Raw genomic sequence first — 21865 nt, forward strand, 5'->3', positions numbered from 1 at the left:
TCGTTTTCCTTTGTTTATGTGATTGTACCTACATGATATACTAAGCTAGGTGCTACACGACAGGTTTTGTTTTAGGGGAAGGCACTACCGGACAGACAAGTTAAAACAAAGCAAAACGATGTAAGATGATGTCTACTCTGGTGAAGTTGGAGCAGTATATATAAGGGGGGAGTATATTGGTGCAAGCAAAAGTTGGAGCGTGCATTTGTTTTCATGTGCCAATGCCATGCAGTACGCACCAACCAGTCCACCTGCAAAGCTACGTGGTTCACCTTAAAAGCCAGAGCTAACGCGATGCTGAGCGAAAAAGTTGGCTACGCTGGTTTGAACTGGCACTACAAACTTACAAAACTGAAATCATATGCATTTTTGTTTCAGCAGTTGTGGTGCCTCCTCAAGTCTTCACTCTTTGAACATGTGTTGAGGATCCACATGGAAAACAAGACGCACACAGTTATGACCATTTTATCACTAATCATAGCTATCACAAACACATCTAGATCTGTGTCATTAAGATGATAGGATCTTCTCGCTATTCGGAATTTTGGATACATGTACGAAATCAAAAGGAATTTCATATACAAAGTACCCCCTCGGTTTCTTTTACTCCGTATATAAGTTTTGTCGTAAGTCAATCTTGGTAAAGTTTGACCAAGTTTATCGAAAAAACTAACAACATTCACAATACCAAAACAATATCATTAGTTGTATCATGGAATCAATTATTATATTGTGTAACTTTGATATTGTAGATGTTGATATAGAAATCTTATACGCGGAGTAAAAAGAAACAGAGGAGGAGACAAATTTTATACGCGTAGTAAAAAGAACGGAGGGAGTATTGTCTAGTGGAATGCGCACAGATAACTCATAATCACTTTTTCCCCTATAAATACACGTCATTACAACTGGCGTATAACAAGTGCCCGCTCCGTTTTCCCATTCCTATTGCATTCGGTATTTGAATCTCCTGAATTCAAGTAGAGAATATCAGAGCTTTCTTCTTCTTTGATTTCCCTTGGGGCAGAGGATAAACTCAATGGATTCAAAAGCTATCTCCTCAACCCGCCCTCCTGAGGTTGCGCCCATACCAAGGACAGAGCTCGCAGTTCTCCCTTCAATACCAATGGTAGATAGGAACCGAACTGTCTCACGACGTTATGTGAACTGCACGGATCAACAACACAGAAAATCATATGAATGGCTGCTCAAAACCACCCTCATCGAAATCATGCGGCATCGGGCCCTTCTCCTTTTTCGCCGTTGGCCATGCCGGCCATGGTGCTACTAGGTGACTCATCACCAGCAATAGCAGGTGATCCACCAGAGTCTGCTGGTTTCGAAGCATCAGCTAGGCCTGCTGCTGGCTTTGGCTCTTGGCTTGGAAGGGACCTTAGCTGCTGAATTGCGGCCGCGGCCTCCAGCATGGCGAGCCTTGGTGGCTGTGGGGGAACCCAATGGCACTAGAACGGCCTTTCCTGTGCAACTGGTGTCACTGTTGGTGCTTGTGTTGGTGTCGGTTCTGGTGTTAGATCATCAATGGCTTTGCTGTCTCTGGAGTAGTATGGAGGAGAATCGTAGTAGCCCTCCCGAGTGCCAGGGTTCGATTTGTCATAGCTCATCTACGGCCGCACTGGTACCCAGGCCTCGGCACCCGCCGCTGCAAGTACATAGCATCGAATTTAAGCGCAAATCTAGAACCACTATCCTATTTTTGCTATCTTAAAGGATTCTACAGTAGCCTACCTTAACATAAGATCTTGGAAATGATCCGGATGTAGGTTCTGCAGGTAATGGCATGAACGATTGCCTCCCTGTTCAAACATAACCCAGGAATGAACATGAGACAGGAAATATGTCGGTGCCAGCTCATGTTAGTTCCTCAGTTCTTTTTTTGAAGGGTAAATGGCAGGTGCTCTGCCTTTTCATTAAAGATGAGGGGATATACAAGAGGTAGGGAAAACCATGAAAAAGGTGCAGTCACCCAGGGTGCTGCCTATACATCAAAGTCACCATACGTTTCTGCAGTTCTTTAGTTCTTGCCCGAATCAAAATCACCATTCCATGTCGTGGTGTACATATTGGTTTGCTACAAACAGAAACGCTTTTTAAGATATATAAGGGCTGCAAAGCTATTTAAGCATTGGCCAACCGGAGGAATAGCTACAAGTCTACAAATCATACCTGGGAAGCTCTTCAAGAATTAGTAGTTTGGCCATGTTCGTACAATATAATAACAATGTGGTGAGACACAATACCAAAGATGTTCAAGACCATGCTCTGGCTAGGGACAAAGCGAGGCAGGACTTCGGAAAGCTTCCAAACGGAAAATCATAGTAAACTTCAGAAAGATTACCATTATTCCGATCAGCGAGTCAGGATGGCCGAGTGGTCTAAGGCGCCAGACTCAAGTTCTGGTCCTCTTACGAGGGCGTGGGTTCAAACCCCACTTCTGACATCTTTTTCTTTATTTTTTGGCACCATAAAAATATGAAGAAACTAGTGCCTAGCGATTCACTCTATACATTGTTTTTGCCACTGTCATAGTAGGGACAATGATGCTTTCAAATACTTTCCGGCCGCGGGACTTGATGTTTAATTAAGAAAATGAAACGATTATATATAAGAGAAACTATGTTCATGGAAGGTCAACAGAGTTTTTATTTATTTTCATGTCGTGAATCTGCGTGAGTTAAAATTGGTACATCATTAATGTAAGTTGTATGAACCCCGCCCTGGTTCATACTGAAACCCTAATCTGAGCAAATAGTTGACTGGCGCCAATCTCAAAAGACTAATGTACCGGAGAGGAGATTAGCTTGGCCCATAGACATGGGATGCTACCACTAGTTTAACACGATATATTGAAAGAACTAACAAGATAAAATAAGGCAACTCAACGACAGATGTAGTTAATTACTTTAGGGTACGTATTAGCAACTCCTGCTTTGCATCGAGTTCAGAGCTCTGTTTCGTCCTAGACATCTCAAAAGAGCTCACTCTCCCTACCACCACTATTGATGCCTTACATTATTGAGTATTGGATCTTAAATGTACTTCTCTAATCCTGTCATTGATTTGTTCATTCCATCGTCACATATTTGAATATCTAAGAATGGCTTAGGTGGTAGTGTTATGAGGTATGGCGTGAGCCCACACGGATTTGACACTCCATGGTTGCAGCTTTTTGGTTTCTTATTAGCTAGTGGGATGCATAGCAGTTTGGACAATCCTACCACGACCAATCCTGAGCACTGCCTTTAGAAATAAAGTGAACTAAATCCACACACAAATATATTTAAAAGGAAACCGGTGTCGTCGGTAATTTCATCTTATGTATGTTCAAACATTTTGATTTGTCACAACACAATTTCGATTTCTCTGTGTTTTATCACAATCATCCGTCCCTACCTAATTAGTTACTGAAGAACATATACATGCATCAACTTCTTAACATTTTCCTTCAACGGGTTATGGAAGGTCCTCGTGGTGGTTATGCAGGGAGGCTACAACACCCCGTTGTGCCCCATCATGTTGTACACCGTGTTTCCCCGCGCTTTTCTCACACACCCTCAGGCCCAACGCCTCTGTCGCGGTGGTCTTCTTTGAGCCCCCTCCCCCCACACACACCTTTCAGTCGCATCTCTTGGTCACGGTCGCTGAAGAGCTGCTTTGCCTAACCACCAAGCTGCATGAGACCATGTTGCGTCCCCTTGTCACCGACCTACGGAGGCTCTCTGGCCCCCGTGTTCCTTTCAAGGTGCGTGGGGCATACCACCTTCAGTTGGCTGCCCTCCCCGTAGACGATTTCACTCCCAACATCTAGAGGTCCTACATGTCCTACCAATATAGGTTCTTGCTTTGGCTCTACCACTGACATTGCCTTCCTTATGAACCCCTCCTTCACCATTGTCACATCATCGAATCCCCTGCCTACTCCGTCTGCGTGTCCAAGAGACCACCAGGCACGTGCTCTACCAATGTGCTCATGCACAATCCATTTGCGCGCCCTGGTGGGGTGCCCCATGCGCCGTGGAGCATCGATCGCCGGTGATAGGATCGATATAGTTGACTAGAGGGGGGGTGAATAGGCAACTAACAATTTTTAGCTTTTCTTTACCAATTTAAACTTTGCATCAAAGTAGGTTGTCTAGATATGCAACTAGGTGAGCAACCTATATGATGCAACAACAATAATCATACACGCAAGCAAGAGATAAGGCACAAATAAACTTGCACAAGTAAAGGCACGAGATAACCAAGAGTGGAGCCGGTGAAGACGAGGATGTGTTACCGAAGTTCCTTCCCTTTGAGAGGAAGTACGTCTCCGTTGGAGCGGTGTGGAGGCACAATGCTCCCCAAGAAGCCACTAGGGCCACCGTATTCTCCTCACACCCTCACACAATGCGAGATGCCGTGATTCCACTATTGGTGCCCTTGAAGGCGGCGACCGAACCTTTACAAACAAGGTTGGGGCAATCTCCACAACTTAATTGGAGGCTCCCAACGACACCACGAAGCTTCACCACAATGGACTATGGCTCCACGGTGACCTCAACCGTCTAGGGTGCTCAACACCCAAGAGTAACAAGATCCACAAGGGATTAGTGGGGGGATTCAAATATCTCTTGGTGAAAGTGTAGATCGGGGCCTCCTCAACCAATCCCTAGAGAATCAACAAGTTTGATTGGCTAGGGAAGGAGATCGGGCGAAAATGGAGCTTAGAGCAACAATGGAGCTTGGAGGTGGAAGAGGTAGTCAACAAGAGGAGGAAGACACCCCTTATATAGTGGAAGAACAAATCCAACCGTTATCCACCAACTCAGCCTGCGCAGCGCGGTACTACCGCAGCTGAGACGCGGTACTACCGCAGGGGCACGCGGTACTACCGTACCTGAGGCGCGGTACTACCGCAGGGGTATGCGGTACTACCGCAGAGCCCCGCGGTACTACCGCCCACGCAGCAGAGACCAGAACAGCCACACATGCACTAAGGCAGAGGGTGGTAGTACTCTGGCGCGGTACTACCGCTCCCCCTTGCGGTACTACCGCAAGGCAGGGGCTGTCCAGGGATGGGAAGGCACGGATATAAAAAATTACATCCGTGGCTACTTTCGCAGAGTTGGAGTCGATGCAAAAACCCGACACGGTAGTACTGTAAGCCAGCCGCGGTACTACCGTGCGAGGTGCGGATGTAAAAAATTACATCCGCCCCTTACAGCCGCGTAGTTGCGGAACTAAGAAGGGACCACGGTACTACCGCTTACCAGAAGCGGTACTACCGTGGGGCCTTGCGGTACTGCCGCACCAGCGGGCGGTACTACCGCAAGGTCCTGCGGTACTACTGCTCTGACGAGCAGTACTACCGCACTTCCTAGTTCGGCAGACAAGAGCTATAATTGCATAGACAAGGAAAACTTAGGATGCTCCAAAGGCAAGAGGAAAGGAGGTGCAAAGACGATGTGTACGTGATGAATCCACCCAACCTTTCCAAAGCGGACCCCCTCTTAATAGTACGGCTTCCCTACGACTCAATACCACCGAAAAGAACCGAAGAGAAACGCCGTCTTCTATAGCCTTTGAGGGGAACCCAATCATCTTGTGCCTAGTCAATATATCTGAAATATTTGATGCACATGATTAGTCCGCAAAAGCATTGTCATCAATCACCAAAACCAACTAAGGGATAAAAATGCCCTTACAATCTCCCCCTTTTTGGTGGATTGATGACAACACGGGATTTGCACGAGGGTATAACGCAAAGAGCAAGGGCAAACCCCAAGTCTCTAAAATATAGACGGGCTCCCCCTAGATGTGTGCTATCTCGATGAGTGCTTTGGACTGCACGGCACACATACTAGGATCAACACTCCCCTATATTTTATAGACAAGGGAAATCTTGCAATTAGGCTAAAACTAAGCAAGATAGACAGGAGCAAAATGTAATAAGCACAAGATAGAATAAGCTCACTACGGTACGATAGAGTGCATATGTCTTACACCATATGATAGAAGGTCTCACGAGCACAAACCAAAGCAAACGAAATAAACGAAGTTCAACTGGCCCAAACACGACATAACTCGCAGCAAATCCTACACTCTCTCCCCCTTTGGCATCGAGACGCCAAAAAGGCAGAGAGGACACCTACAGCAATAGTGGTGGCTCAAGCGGAGTAGTCACTGGCACGCTGCTCGTCGGACTCTGCAGCTGGGACGGACTCCTCCTCAGACTCGGTCCACCGATAGCCCTGCTTGTGCAGCCATTCTGCCTCTGGGGTGATGTTCACCTCTGACCCGCTAGATATGTTCTCGCCAAAAGTCCTGAAAATCCGCTTGTCGCGGCGGCGAGTCTCCTTGGAAGCCACATGGGTCTGGTACTGCCCCTTGGCTTGCATACAGAATAGCATCTTCATCTTTTTCTTCAGTCGCTTAGCCCAAGAAGGCTCAGAGGTGGGAGGGATGTAACCCTCAGAGCTGTCCTCGTCTGCTGCCTCCTCCTCATCCTCATTTGCATCCATGTCCATGGCAGCTGCAGTATCAGCACGATAGGTAGTGTTGGCCCACTGAGACTTGATACGGAGGTTGATGGGCTCATGCCGGATCCAACCAGGGGCCTCAAACTCATCCTGAGGGTAGACCCGCTCCCAAGTAGCCGAGATCAACTGAAAAAAATAAGGTCCATAGATGGGGACCTTGCGGTTGTAGACCGCAAACCGAAGTTCAATCCACATGATATGTGAGACATCAAGTGGCTGTGTCTGAGAGTTGCGAGCATCTTCACACAAGAGCATCATATCCACCAAGTGGTTGTGTCCTTGTCCCCAATGCGTAGGAAGAGAGTGTTGCGGAAGATCCGGTGCATGATGTCAAGAAAGGAGTTGAGTACCCAAGTTGACTTGCCATTGGAGAGCTTCTTCTCCACAAGGTAGGGCATGAGCTTGTTCTTGTTGGCAGACTCGGGATTGGCATGAGGGCGAACACCTTGGGGTGTGGTGACCCCCTCATCCGGAACCCCAAGCAGGGTCATGAATTCCTTCAGGTAGCAGTCAGCTGTCGGCCATTGGTCATCCAAGTCATGGTCCTTTCCTCATTGGGATGAAAATGCACGGAGGCAAAGAACTGGGCAAGGATATCAGGATCATAGTCTTTGTGGAATGAGATGATATGCTCAATGCCAAATTGCTCCACGAGGTCCAAAGCCTCACCAAAGTATTCCCGATGCGCCTCTTTGCGCATGTGATGCATGTTGATCCACTTCACCTCCACATGGGTATTTTGCTTGGCCTTGATGACATGCAGATAAATGAGATTCTGCTGCTTGGTCCAGAATAGATCATTCCCTCGAAAGTTAGCACGAGGGTTTCCATATGGATTGACCTTCCTCCGAGTGATGAACTCAACAAGCGGTATCTCATCCATGCCCTTGGCGGGTTCCTTCTCTTTAGTGGCAGCGGTCTTGGTTCTGCGTTGGGGGGCATTGGAGCCCTTTGCTACCTCTGTGTTGCGCATACGCTTGGATCCCGTGTCACGGCTTGGATTGGAGCGGCGAGCCGGAGCACCTGAGCCACCACCTAAACACACACCACAAAACAAACACGCACGAAACGCGAGAAGGATCAATGCAAAGACCACAGCAAAGCAGGAGAAACAAATAGACTTGGCACGTAAGAAGTGCCACAAGAGGGATTTGAGACAACGGTAGTAACGCGTGTTGTGCCACGTGCGGTAGTACTGCTCCAAGGAGAGGTAGTACCGGACGTGCGGTAGTACCGCGCCCGCAGGGCGGTAGTACCGGACGTGCGGTAGTACCGCGCCAGTAGGGCGGTAGTACCGGACGTGCGGTAGTACCGCACCTGAGGAGCGGTAGTACCGCACGGTTGCAGATCCGAAATAGCCATGGAGATCTGAGCACAACCGTGTCAACACGCGGTACTACGGTCGATCAAATCCATCACGGGACAACTATAGCAAGTACCAACACTACACAAAACTACTCTCCTACATCCTATTCTTGCATAGATTTGTCCTAAAATCTCAAGAACAACTTGCATCTCCCCAAAACCTAAAAGCAACAAGACGAACAAGAAAATGAGAGGGATTGGGGAGAAACCTTGTTCCATGGCAAGAGGGAGTGGGGGGGAACGATCCCACCAGTCGGAATCCGAGGAGAGCGGCCGGAGACGGAGATCCGGCGAGGGCCTCCGGCGCCGTTCTTGAGCGAGAGAGAGAGAGAGAGAGAGAGAGACAAATGGGTATGGGGGAGTTAGAACTCCCCCGCCCGTGTTTAACCCCCACGCGCCCTTGACCGCACGGTAGTACCGCACGTCATCGCGGTACTACCGCCCGGGCGGAAGTACCGCACCGAGGCCGTAGTACCGCTCCCCCAGGCGGCAGTAAAAAATTACTGCCGCGCTGGGTGCGAAAGTACTGCTCACTCCTCTCGCGGTAGTACCGCACGTCATCGCGGTAGTACCGCCCGGGCGGAAGTACCGCACCGAGGCCGTAGTACCGCTCCCCCAGGCGGCAGTAAAAAATTACTGCTGCGCTGGGTGCGGAAGTACCGCGCGCCCCCCTTGCGGTAGTACCGTGGCAGGCCGCGGTAGTACTGTGGGCTCAAAAAAAAGTTTCAACCAAAGATAACTCCTAAGCACGGAACCTTCAAGCGAGAGACCACAATAAGGAACTAACACACTGGACACCACAAGCACGAGCGCGGCACGAAGGAGAGGCAAGAACCAACACAGGCCAAAAACGAGACACAACCTCTCCAAGGAGAGGGCGGTGGCCGGAGCCACCTATGTTTGAGTCAATTGGTATGGCACCGCGAAGAATTATCCTTGGGCCCATGACCAAAACTCATCTTTGAAGCAAAAGTACCATCAAAAATGGCTAATGTGAAAGAGTTGATCACTTTATGCATAATGGGAGGAGGGAGAGTTCATTGAGAGAACAACACTCCCCCTATGTCCATGCCTACACCTAGATTAGACAACAAGTTGAGTGTGGTGGGGTGTGCAAGGGGTCAAGCAACATTGCTCGAATCAATGATATTTAGCTCATGCCTTAACTCGCGAAATCTTGCTTCATCCAAAGGCTTCGTGAAAATATCTGCAAGGTTATCATGGGTGTTGACGTAGTTGAGCTCGATCTCCCCTCGCCTAATGTGATCTCGGATGAAGTGATACCGAATCTCAATATGCTTCGTCTTGAAGTGTTGCACGGGGTTGAGAGAAATCTTGATGGCACTTTCATTATCACACCAAAGAGGCACTTTGTCACAAATGACACCGTAATCCTTTAAAGTTTGCCTCATCCATAAGAGTTGTGCACAACAACTCCCGGCCGCCACATACTCCGCTTCGGTGGATGAGAGAGACACACAACTTTGCTTTTTAGAAGACCAACTTACCAAAAAGCAACCAAGGAATTGGCACCCTCCGGAAGTGGACTTCCTATCCACTTTGTCTCCCGCCCAATCGGAGTCCGAATATCCTACAAGCTTGAAGTTTGCTCCTCTTGGGTACCATAAGCCAAAGTTTGGGGTATGAGCCAAATATCGAAAGATTCGCTTGACCGCCACAAAGTGGCTTTCCTTAGGTGTGGCTTGAAACCGTGCACAAATTCCCACACTCAACATGATATCCGATCTAGATGCACAAAGATAAAGCAAGGAACCAATCATGGAGCAATATACCTTTTGATCCACCGCTTTACCATTGGGATCGATGTCAAGTTGGCACTTGGTGGGCATTGGAGTGGACGCCGGCTTGACATCACTTAGTTTGAATCTCTTGAGCATGTCTTGAGTGTATTTGGCTTGGTTGATGAAGGTTCCTTCTCTTCTTTGCTTTACTTCGAAACCGAGAAAGAACTTCAACTCTCCCATGGAAGACATCTTGAACTTTGAGGTCATGAGTGCGGCAAATTCCTCATTGAAAGCTTTGTTAGGGGAACCAAAGATAATGTCATCAACATATACTTGGCATACAAACAACTCCCCTTTGACCTTCTTAGTAAAAAGAGTGGGGTCGATTAGCCCAACTTCAAACCCACGATCTTGTAACAACTCGGTAAGGTGGTCATACCACGCACGTGGGGCATGTTTAAGGTCATAGAGTGCCTTATCGAGTTGATACACATGATCGGGAAAGTAGGGATCCTCGAACCCGGGGGGTTGCTTGACATAAACCAACTCATTAATGGGGCCATTAAGAAAAGCACTCTTCACATCCATTTGTTGCAACTTAAAGTTGTGATGAGAAGCATAAGCAATCAACAAACGAATAGATTCAAGGCGAGCAACGGGAGCAAAGGTTTCACCGTAGTCGATACCCTCGACTTGGGAGTAGCCTTGTGCCACCAATCGTGCCTTGTTGCGAATGATGGTACCATGAGCATCTTGTTTGTTCTTGAATATCCACTTGGTTCCAATGACATTGTGGTTCCCCGTTGGCCTCGGCACTAATCTCCACACCTTGTTGTACTCGAAGTTGTTGAGTTCTTCATGCATGGCATTAAGCCAATCCGGATCTTCGAGTACTTCATATACCTTATGGGGTTCAACACAAGAGACAAACGTGTGATGTTCACAATAGTTTCCCAATTGTCTACGAGTGCTTACCCCCTTTTGAATGCTTCCAAGCACATTCTTCATGAGATGACCCTTGGTGGAGAGCTTGGATGCAATCTTGGCGGCACGACGCTCCAATTCCTCCTCGGTGGTGAGTCGAGGAGCGGTCACTTGATCATCTTGAGCGCCGTCTTGAGCTTGTTCTTGATCTTGAACTTGCTCGGCATCACTTGGTGTGTCACCACCGTCTTGAGCATGATCTTGACCTTGGTCTTGTTCATGAGGTTGAGGGTCTTCATTTTGTTCTTCGGAAGCATGTGGGCCTTGGGTTGGTGATGGCTCCACTTGGGTGGAGCATTGTTCTTCTCCTTCTGCCACAAGGGGTTCCTCAATGGGTAGTATAAAACCAACACCCATTCTTCTTATGGCTTGAGGAGGAATTTCATCACCTACATCACAAGTGCCACTTTGCTCCACTTGGGAGCCGTTATTCTCATCAAACTCAAACTCCACGTTACATGTCTCCTCAATAAGTCCCGTAGATTTATTGAGGACACGGTAAGCATGAGAGTTTGTAGCATAACCGACAAATATGCCCTCATAAGCTCTAGCCTCAAATTTAGACAACCGAACACCTTTCTTGAGAATGAAACACTTACACCCGAACACCCGAAAGTACTTGAGGTTGGGCTTGTTACCGGTGAGTATCTCATATGGAGTCTTGTTCAAGCCCTTGCGGAGGTAGAGCCGATTGGATGCATGACACGCGGTGTTGATGGCTTCGGCCCAAAAGTTGTATGGAGACTTGAACTCCGCCATCATAGTCCTTGCCACATCCATCAACGTCCGGTTCTTCCTCTCCGCAACACCGTTTTGTTGAGGGGTGTAAGGAGCGGAATATTGATGCTTGATCCCCTCATCACTAAGAAACTCATCCAAGGTGTAGTTCTTGAACTCGGTGCCGTTGTCACTTCTTATTGTCAAGATCTTTGTATTGTGTTGACGTTGGGCTTCATTCGCAAAGTCAATGACGGTTTGTTGGGTCTCGCTCTTCCTCTTGAAGAAATACACCCAAGTGTATCTTGAATAGTCATCCACAATCACCAAGCAATACTTCCTACCCCCAAGACTATCAAAGGATGGAGGCCCAAAGAGATCCAAATGAAGGAGCTCCAAAGGCCTCTTCGAGTAAATGATAGTTGTGGGAGGGTGAGCCGTCTCATGTAGCTTTCCTTCGATACAAGCACTGCAAGCACGATCTTTAGCAAAACTAACATTCGTTAGTCCACGGACATGGTCCCCCTTGAGAAGACTTTGCAAAGATCTCATATTGACATGGGCTAACCGGCGATGCCAAAGCCATCCCATGTCAACTTTAGCCATTAGGCATGTCGCGGTCTTAGTGGGTCGCTCCGAAAAGTTAATCACATAGAGACCGTTTTTGACATGCCCAACAAAGGCTACTTTAAGAGTCTTGCTCCACAAGAGGGCCACGGTATCAATATCAAAGAAAGTGGCAAAGCCCATGATTGCAAGTTGACGAACGGAAAGTAAATTGTATGCAAGGGACTCAACTAGCATGACCTTCTCGATCGTGAGATCATGAGAAATGACAACTTTGCCGAGTCCCAATACCTTAGAAGACGAGGCATCACCCCACTCGACATTGGTGGGCATAGATGGAATCTTGTGCACGTCCACCACCAAGTCCTTGCTTCCGGTCATATGATTTGTAGCTCCACTATCGAGCAACCATGATCCCCCACCGGAAGCAAACACCTACAAGAGATCAATGCTTGGTTTTAGGTACCCATTTTGTAATGGGTCCTTTGATGTTAGTAACAAGGGTCTTAGGAACCCAAATAGACCATTCAATATACTCATGAGGAGAACCAACAAATTTGGCATAAACATGCCCATCACTAGCACGGCATAGCACATAAGAAGGATTAAAGTCGCCGGCTTTGTTGGAAGGTGTGGCATTGCCCTTCTTGACACCGCCACCCTTCGCATTGTTCTTCTTCTCCTTGGAAGCACCCTCTCCCTCCTTCACAAAATTTTGCTTCAGAGGAGGAGGTCGTTTGGTCTTGTCATTCTTCTTCTTGTTCTTGGGCTTGGGTGCGAACCCAATCCCCTCCTTGGCCACAACTTCCTTTTGATTGCTCAAAAGGTCGTTGAGGTTCTTCTCACCTTGTATGCATGACACAAGCCCTTTCTCAAGTTGCTCCTTCAACTTAGCATTCTCCTCAACAAGATGCACATGCTCACAACAAGGATTAGTAGCATTTGCATTATCAATTAACACCATATGAGGAAAGGTGGCTTTCTCCTTAGTTAGCTTCACTTGGAGTTGATCATGAGACTCCTTGAGGCTAGCATGAACACCCTTCAAGACTTTGTGAGCCTTGTCAAGAATGTCAAACTCCTCTTTGAGTCTAGCAAGATCAACCCCAAGCTTTGCCTTCTCGGAGTTTAGCACACAAGACACAACAAGAGCATGATCAAGATCTTTCTTTAACTTAGCATGATCATCGTTGTATGACTCCTCAAGAGCCAAACGAAGACCACGCTCTTCGTCAAGAGCATTGGAAAGATCCGAAATCTCATCGGCATAGGCACGACTATGCCCCTCCATCTTAGAGATGGTGTCTTCGTGAGCCTCGATCATGTCATTGGCTTCACCAAGTTGTTCCAAGAGAGCAACGAAGTGCTTCTTGGATTTATCCTTGAGTTTACCCATAAAGGTCTCAAACTCATTTTTCTCCACATTTTTCCCCTCATGTTCATCAATGCTATCCGTCGAAGAAGGATGATTAATGATGGTAGTTTTGATGTTGGGGGTTACCTTGTTGGTGGCTTTAGCCATGAGGCACTTGGCGGCGATGTTCTCATTGGGTGAGTCGAAGAGAGACATCCGTGGAGTCATCGCAATGGCCACAGAGGCCATGGCAACCGACTCACCATCTTCATCATCGTCATCATCCTCGTTGTACTCTTCTTGTACGACTAATGCCTTGGGAGGAGTCTTCTTGGTGAAGTTGCTCTTGTTGGGGAACGACTTGGCCTTGTCCTTTCGGATGAGCTTGCCACCATTGTCTTCCCTCTTCTCGTAAGGGCACTCCGCAACAAAGTGGCTCACATTGCCACAATTGAAGCAAGTCCTCACCTGTTGCTTGCCCTTTGCGCCACTTGAATTGTTCTTGTTGAAGTTTGGCCTTGAGTTCTTCTTGCTCCAAAATTGCCTTGAAGCAAGAGCCATGTGTTCATGATAGGCATACTTCGTATCTTCGAGGTTGCCCTCCTCTTCTTCCTCTTCATCCTCTTCCTCCATACTAACCTTGGCCTTTAGAGCAAGGTTGGGCTTCTTTACTCTTTGAGAGCGAAGAACCGCATTGTCGGCGGTCTTGTCCAAGATGCTCATAGCAACGAACTCATCCAACACTTCACTTGAGGACAAGGTGTGGAAGTCCGGCCTTTGACAAATGACGGAGGACATGGCTTTGTGGTAGGGCATCATTGCCTTGAGGAATTTGCGCTTGATCCAATTGTCATCCATGTCTTTACTTCCATGATCTCGGAGAGAGACCGCGAGTTTGGTTACTCTCCGAAAAAGCTCACGAGGTTCTTCATCTTCTTTCATTGCAAACTCATCGGCTTCATCTTGCACCACTTCATAGTTGGAGCGTTGAATGCTTGCGCTTCCCCGATAGAGGGAAACAACTTGGAGCCAAGCATCTTTGGCCACGGTGTAGGGCCGGAGATGAGGAAGATCTTCGGGTGGGATTGCTTCTTGGATGATGAAGAGAGCATTCTCATTGAATTGATGATCCACAACTTCTCTAGGAGTGAAGTTACTTCGGTCATGCGGATAAAAACCTTCTTCAATGATTCTCCAAAGGTTAGTGTTCACATGATTTAAATGACGCTTAAAACGATAGACCCAAGAATCAAAATCTACATTCTTCTCAATCTTCGGAGCCGGGCCGGCATGATTCAAATGAGTGGAAGGGAGCAGTCCACCATAGACAGGTGGAGGTTCCACATGGGCAAAGATGTCGGTGCCATTTTTACCACTAGAAGAAGGAGCTTCCTCGCTAGTAGCTTCCCCTTTGTCGGAGGTAGCATCCGTCACCTTGTTGGCGGGATCACCCACTTTCAACAGTGCGGTGGAAAGTTTAAGCCCTTCTAAGTATTTATTAAACATGCTTTCGACCTCGGTAGTCATGGAGGTTTTCAATGTGTCCAACGCCACATTTAATTCCTCACGAGAGACCCGGTTCCCCCATCTCCCGTAGACGAGACCGGATTCACACCGGAGTGCTCCTCCACACCGTCTACGACGTCAACCATACTCTTCGGACGGCAAAGTCCTTAATAAAGAGACGAGGCTCTGATACCAATTGATAGGATCGATATAGTTGACTAGGGGGGGTGAATAGGCAACTAACAATTTTTAGCTTTTCTTTACCAATTTAAACTTTGCATCAAAGTAGGTTGTCTAGATATGCAACTAGGTGAGCAACCTATATGATGCAACAACAATAAGCATACACGCAAGCAAGAGATAAGGCACAAATAAACTTGCACAAGTAAAGGAACGAGATAACCAAGAGTGGAGCCGGTGAAGACGAGGATGTGTTACCGAAGTTCCTTCCCTTTGAGAGGAAGTACGTCTCCGTTGGAGCGGTGTGGAGGCACAATGCTCCCCAAGAAGCCACTAGGGCCACCGTATTCTCCTCACGCCCTCACACAATGCGAGATGTCGTGATTCCACTATTGGTGCCCTCGAAGGCGGCGACCGAACCTTTACAAACAAGGTTGGGGCAATCTCCACAACTTAATTGGAGGCTCCCAACGACACCACGAAGCTTCACCACAATGGACTATGGCTCCACGGTGACCTCAACCGTCTAGGGTGCTCAACACCCAAGAGTAACAAGATCCACAAGGGATTAGTGGGGGGATTCAAATATCTCTTGGTGGAAGTGTAGATCGGGGCCTCCTGAACCAATCCCTAGAGAATCAACGAGTTTGATTGGCTAGGGAAGGAGATCGGGCGAAAATGGAGCTTAGAGCAACAATGGAGCTTGGAGGTGGAAGAGGTAGTCAACAAGAGGAGGACGACACCCCTTATATAGTGGAAGAACAAATCCAACCGTTATCCACCAACTCAGCCTGCGCAGCGCGGTACTACCGCACCTGAGACGCGGTACTACTGCAGGGGCACGCGGTACTACCGCACCTGAGGCGCGGTACTACCGCAGGGGTATGCGGTACTACCGCAGAGCCCCGCGGTACTACCGCCCACGCAGCAGAGACCAAAACAGCCACACATGCACTAAGGCAGAGGGCGGTAGTACTGCTGGCGCGGTACTACCGCTCCCCCTTGCGGTACTACCGTAAGGCAGGGGTTGTCCAGGGATGGAAAGGCACGGATATAAAAAATTACCCGTGGCTACTTCCGCAGAGTTGGAGTCGATGCAAAAACCCGACGCGGTAGTACCGTAAGCCAGCCGCGGTACTACCGTGCGAGGTGCGGATGTAAAAAATTACATCCGCCCCTTACAGCCGCGTAGTTGCGGAACTAAGCAGGGACCATGGTACTACCGCTTACCAGAAGCGGTACTACCGTGGGGCCTTGCGGTACTGCCGCACCAGCGGGCGGTACTACCGCAAGGTCCTGCGGTACTACTGCTCTAACGAGCAGTACTACCGCACTTCCTAGTTCGGCAGACAAGAGCTATAATTGCATAGACAAGGAAAACTTAGGATGCTCCAAAGGCAAGAGGAAAGGAGGTGCAAGGGACGATGTGTACGTGATGAATCCACCCAACCTTTCCAAAGCGGACCCCCTCTTAATAGTACGGCTTCCCTATGACTCAATACCACCGAAAAGAACCGAAGAGAAATGCCGTCTTCTATAGCCTTCGAGGGGAACCCAATCATCTTGTGCCTAGTCAATATATCTGAAATATTTGATGCACATGGTTAGTCCGCAAAAGCATTGTCATCAATCACCAAAACCAACTAAGGGATAAAAATGCCCTTACAGCCGGCATGCCCATAGGCTTTTCAAAAAAGAAAATTAGCATCTCCTCAATGGAATGAAGACACAACTTCTTGATCAAGTTCATTCAACGTCGGAAACAACAATGCTAGGCATGCCCGGCCATGTTTCCCATGCCTTTTGTTGTCACGTTTGTTTTGAACTCTTTAGTTCTTCTCTCATAAAAAAATTCCCTGCATCATGTACTATACTAAGCTAATGATAAGTTAAAATAAAATGAAACGATTTAACATGGTGTCTACTCTAGTGAAGTTGCAGCTGTATATATAAGAGCGAAGAATTATTCACGCAAGTGAAAGTGTGTGGAGCATGGATTTGTTTCCATGTGGTCAATGCTCACACGTTACCAGAGGTATGTTATTAAACAACATAAGTCGTCACTGGCCACTTTGCCTTGAAAGCTCGAGCTAACACGAAACAGTTGGCTACACTAAGTGATTTCTAATTGTTTAAACAACCGCAAGTTACCAACGAACTTAAAAGCTGAAATTTCTGCTCTGACAGGACGACATACTGAAATCATGTTAACAGGCCAGCTTTATGCCGCCCTTTAGAATCCACATGGAAAACAAAACTCGGTCATATATGCTTATTTATCACTCTAATCAGTTATATCACGAACAACTATGTCATTATGATCTTCTCGGTATTGGGGATTTCGGATACACATGCAAACCAAAAAGAAATTTCAGATACACAGCATCGGCGAGTCATAGAATTTTATGTTTACTGCTTTCGGTCTCGACTTCTAGAATCCACATGGAAAACAAGACTGAGCCTACTGCCCTTCCTCCCAGAACTAAAGTAATTTCAGGATATGCGTCTTTCTGTGATGAAGTCTCAACTCATAGCTTAACTCCATTCAGGATAAAGAAGAAACCTTGCTCTACACATGTTCCTAAAGCCTCCTGTTCCCACGTGTTTATTTGATTGCTGCTACATGATATGCTAAGTTAGGTGCTACCCAACAAGTTAGGAGAAGGCACTACCCGACAAGTTAAAACAAAGTGAAGCAATGTAAGGTGATATCTAGTTTCATGAAGTTGGAGTTGTATATATAAGGGGAAGTATTATTAACGCAAGTGAAAGTTGGAGCGTGTATTTGGTTTCACGTGGCCAATGCCCAGAGTTTCAGTATGTATGCCGTCAATCAATATAAACCTTGCACACCTGCCAGTTCACTTTGAAAGCCTTTGCCATAAAAGCTCGAGCTACCGCAAAAAAGTTGGCTACCCTAAGCAGCTTATATTTTACTTCATGGTTTATACATCCTTGAGTCTTCATTCTTTTGCAACATGTTTTCAGTAAGCTGTTGTTCAGAATCCACATGGAAAACAACACACACGCAGATAAGCTCATTTTATCACTAATCATTGCTATCACAAACAACTCCGTTAATACGACCTTCTCAGTATTCGGAATTTTATATGCGGGTAAAAATATATATAATTTCGTATACATAGTATCATCAAGTGAAGCACCGAGATATCTAATCCCTTCTTTTTCTGATATACATGCTATTGGTTACAACCATCGTATACAGTCCAGTACCTAATTAATAATGGATAGATAATTAGATATGTGAACCGCAGACAATAACAACACACAATCCACATGTTTACAGGATCCACATGGAAGACAAGATGCATACAGTTATGCCTACTTTTATCACTAATCATTGACATCACAATCAGCTGTGTCATTAGGGTTTTGTCGGTATTAGGGATTTCAGATACGTGTAAAAAATAGAAAAGGAATTTCATATAGAGTATTGTCCAGTGAAAAGCACACAGATAGCTCATCATCACAATTCATTTTTTCCCTATAAATAGACGTCATACTAGTTACAAGCATCATATAACAAGCGTGGGTTATGTGAACCGCACACGGCAACAGGAGAGAAAATCGTATGAGTGGCTACGGAAAAACAGAGGGGCTCCAACATCTCTCACCCTCTTTGAAATCAGGCGCCTCGGAACCTTCTCCGTCCCGCTGTTGGCCGCGCCGGCCATGGTGCTACTAGGCGACTAGTCACTAGCCAGGGAAGGCAGGTGATCCACTGTCCATCGACTCATTCAAGGCAGAGTCTGGGAATCTCAGAGCGCCGGCTGAGCCTGCTGCTGGCTGCGGCTCTTCTCTTTGAAGGGACCTTGGCTGCCGAATGGCTATCGTGGCCTCCGGCATGGCATCCCCCGGTGGCTGTGGGGGAACCCAGCGGCACTGGAACAGGCTTTCCTCTGCAACTGATGTCGGTGTTGGTACTGGTACAGGTGCGAGAGCATCAACGGCATTACTGCCCCATAGTCGTACTTGTAGCAGCTCCTGATGTCCTCGAAGGACACCTCAAGCTTGTATCTCTGGGAATCGTGATTCAGGTACAGGTCTATGCGCTGCTTCCCCGGGATGACCTCCACGAGGAAGCTGTCCCGAGAATCAGCCGCCTCGAATTTGCGCTCGGCAATGCGGTTGCCTACAGAGGAAGTCAATGATGGCAAGAATGATTTGTAAGGTGCATCAAACATGAGTACACTTTGCACCATCTAAAACAAGACACAAAGCATTGCATTGGGTTGCCTTAGGACGCTGCTAGCCTATCTCTCATGCTTGACTAGAAAAGCGTGAACGCCTGATAAACAAAGGGTTTTGGGGTTATGGGCTTCGACACCTGAGAGGGTCGGCCACGATAACATATATAACGAGGGGGTACCTCATCGGGTACAGATACATTGTACAGAGATTACAATACGTACAAGTCTACAAGTCTAACACCCTCCCTCAATCTTAACCGTGATCTGAAGAATTCAGAAGATTAAGATTGCGACGACATCCCTCAAACTGAGGTAGTGGCAACGGCTTCGTGAAGATGTCAGCAAGTTGATCCTTCGATGGGATGAACTTGATCTGAAGCAACTTCTGTGAAACTCGTTCTCTGACAAAGTGATAGTCAACTTCGATGTGTTTCGCTCGGGCATGAAATACCGGATTTGAAGAAAGGTACGTAGCGCCGATGTTGTCACACCAAAGAACAGGTGGATGATCCTGAGAGACTCTCAACTCTCGAAGCAAGGACTGAACCCAGATAAGTTCAGCGGTGGCATTGGCTACTGCTTTGTATTCAGCTTCAGTACTACTACGAGACACTGTAGCTTGTTTACGAGCACTCCAGGCGATCAAATTAGGACCATAGAACACTGCATATCCCCCGTGGATCGCCTGTCATCTGGGCTACCAGCCCAATCTGCATCAGAAAACGCCGAGAGGCCACCGGAAGGAGCAGACCGAAGATGCAGGCCCAGAGCAGCAGTCAAGCGAACATAGCGCAGAATGCGCTTCACAGCAGTCCAGTGAGTATCCCGAGGAGCATGAAGAAACTGGCACACGCTGTTCACCGCATAAGATATATCAGGACGAGTAATCGTCAAATACTGTAAGCCACCAACAATACTGCGATACGTGGTAGCCTCATCTGAAGGAAGAAGGGTACCATCAAGTGCAGAGAGTCTATCAGAAGCTGTCATGGGAGTGGTAGCAGGCTTACACTGAAGCATACCAGCACGACGAAGCAAATCCAGAGAGTACTTCTGCTGAGTGAGAGTCAGACCGGCATCAGAATGAGAGACCTCCAAGCCAAGGAAATAATGAAGTCGACCAAGATATGTAATGGCAAAATCACTACTCAAAGCAGAAACAAGACGATCCGCAGCAAGAGCCGACGAGCTGATCAATATGATGTCATCGACATACACCAACAGGTACATAGTGACCGTAGGGCGCTGTAGCATGAACAAGGACGTATCAGCTGTCGAGGGAACAAATCCATGAGCACGGAGAGCAGAAGCTAGACGCGCATGCCAAGCACGTGGCGCCTGTTTAAGACCATAAAGAGCCTTTACCAAGCGACACAAATGTTGCGGACGAGCAGGATCAACAAAACCAGACGGCTGACGCATATAGACCTCTTCATCAAGAACACCATGCAGAAAAGCATTCTGAACATCGAGCTGTCGAAGAGACCATCCACGAGTAACCGCAAGAGACAAGAGCAGACGAATAGTCGTAGGCTTGATCACTGGACTGAAGGTATCATAATCAAGACCTTGACGTTGTTTGAACCCACGAGCAACAACCCGAGCCTTATACCGTTCAATAGAGTCATCAGCATGTCGTTTAACTTTGAATACCCACTTAGAATCAATAATATTGACACCACTGTGCGGAGGAACAAGACGCCACGTACCATTTTTGAGCAATGCCTGATACTCTTGTTCCATTGCAGAGCGCCAGTGAGGAATACCCAGAGCTGCTTGATAATGACGGGGTTCAGCAGAAGGATCAGTTTCAGAATGAGCTATACAGGCCGCGAGCCAGGCAACCATGCCATCGGTGCGTTGGAGCGGTCGAAAAATACCACTCTTGCTGCGAGTGTGTGGACGCTGAGCAACCGGGGCGGTTGGCGCGATCGAAGTCACAGGAACCGTCGATGGAGAGGCCCGCATCTCCTGAGAAGAAGACATGACGGGTGATGGTGACCGCGACGATGACGGGCTGCCAGGAGGCGAGTCCGTAGGCGCGGGCGTCGCCGGACCGGGCGATGCAGGCGAGACCGGCCCGGTCACGGGTGAGGCCAAGCCAGGCGACGCGGGGAGGTCCAGCTCCAGCCGAGCCGGGGCCGAGTGCGTAGCGGGCGTGAGCACACCCGACCCTGCATGGCCCATGCAGGGGGAAGAGGGCGCGGGATCAACGTGATCCGTCGAGCGCGAACCCGCTGCTACCGGAGCCGGATCCAAGCGCATGGCGGGCGCAGGTGCAGGAGACCCTGCATGCCCCATGCAGGAGGCCGCAGCGGCAGGATCGACGTGATCCGTCGAAGAAGCCGTCGGAGCAGCGGAGGAATCCTCCAGGAGAACAAGCCGAGCACCTCTACCAGTTCCTACACCATGGTTAGACAACAAAAGAGGCGAGTGTGCAGCATCTACAAATTGATCAGGCAATAAAGGAGATGAATGCACGGGTTCATTAGGTGTGGTGACAGGAGTTGGAAGATTAGAAAAAGGAAAAACATGCTCATCAAAGACAACATCACGCGAAATATACACACGATTTGTTGGAACGTGAAGGCATTTATAACCTTTGTGCAACGGACTGTACCCAAGGAAGACACATTTTTTAGAACGGAACTCAAGCTTGCGATTATTGTAAGGACGGAGATGCGGCCAACACGCACAACC

General features: G+C 47.8%; 1 non-coding gene across 1 annotated transcript; it reads left to right on the top strand.

Annotated features, from left to right (window-relative positions):
* Positions 1-2374: 2374 nt before the first annotated feature.
* On the top strand, positions 2375-2458 carry TRNAL-CAA (transfer RNA leucine (anticodon CAA)). Its single transcript has one exon. It is a non-coding gene; the product is annotated as a tRNA-Leu (tRNA).
* Positions 2459-21865: the final 19407 nt, after the last annotated feature.

The sequence above is a fragment of the Triticum aestivum genome, chromosome 3D (assembly GCF_018294505.1).
Source record: "Triticum aestivum cultivar Chinese Spring chromosome 3D, IWGSC CS RefSeq v2.1, whole genome shotgun sequence".
Lineage (NCBI taxonomy): Eukaryota > Viridiplantae > Streptophyta > Magnoliopsida > Poales > Poaceae > Triticum > Triticum aestivum.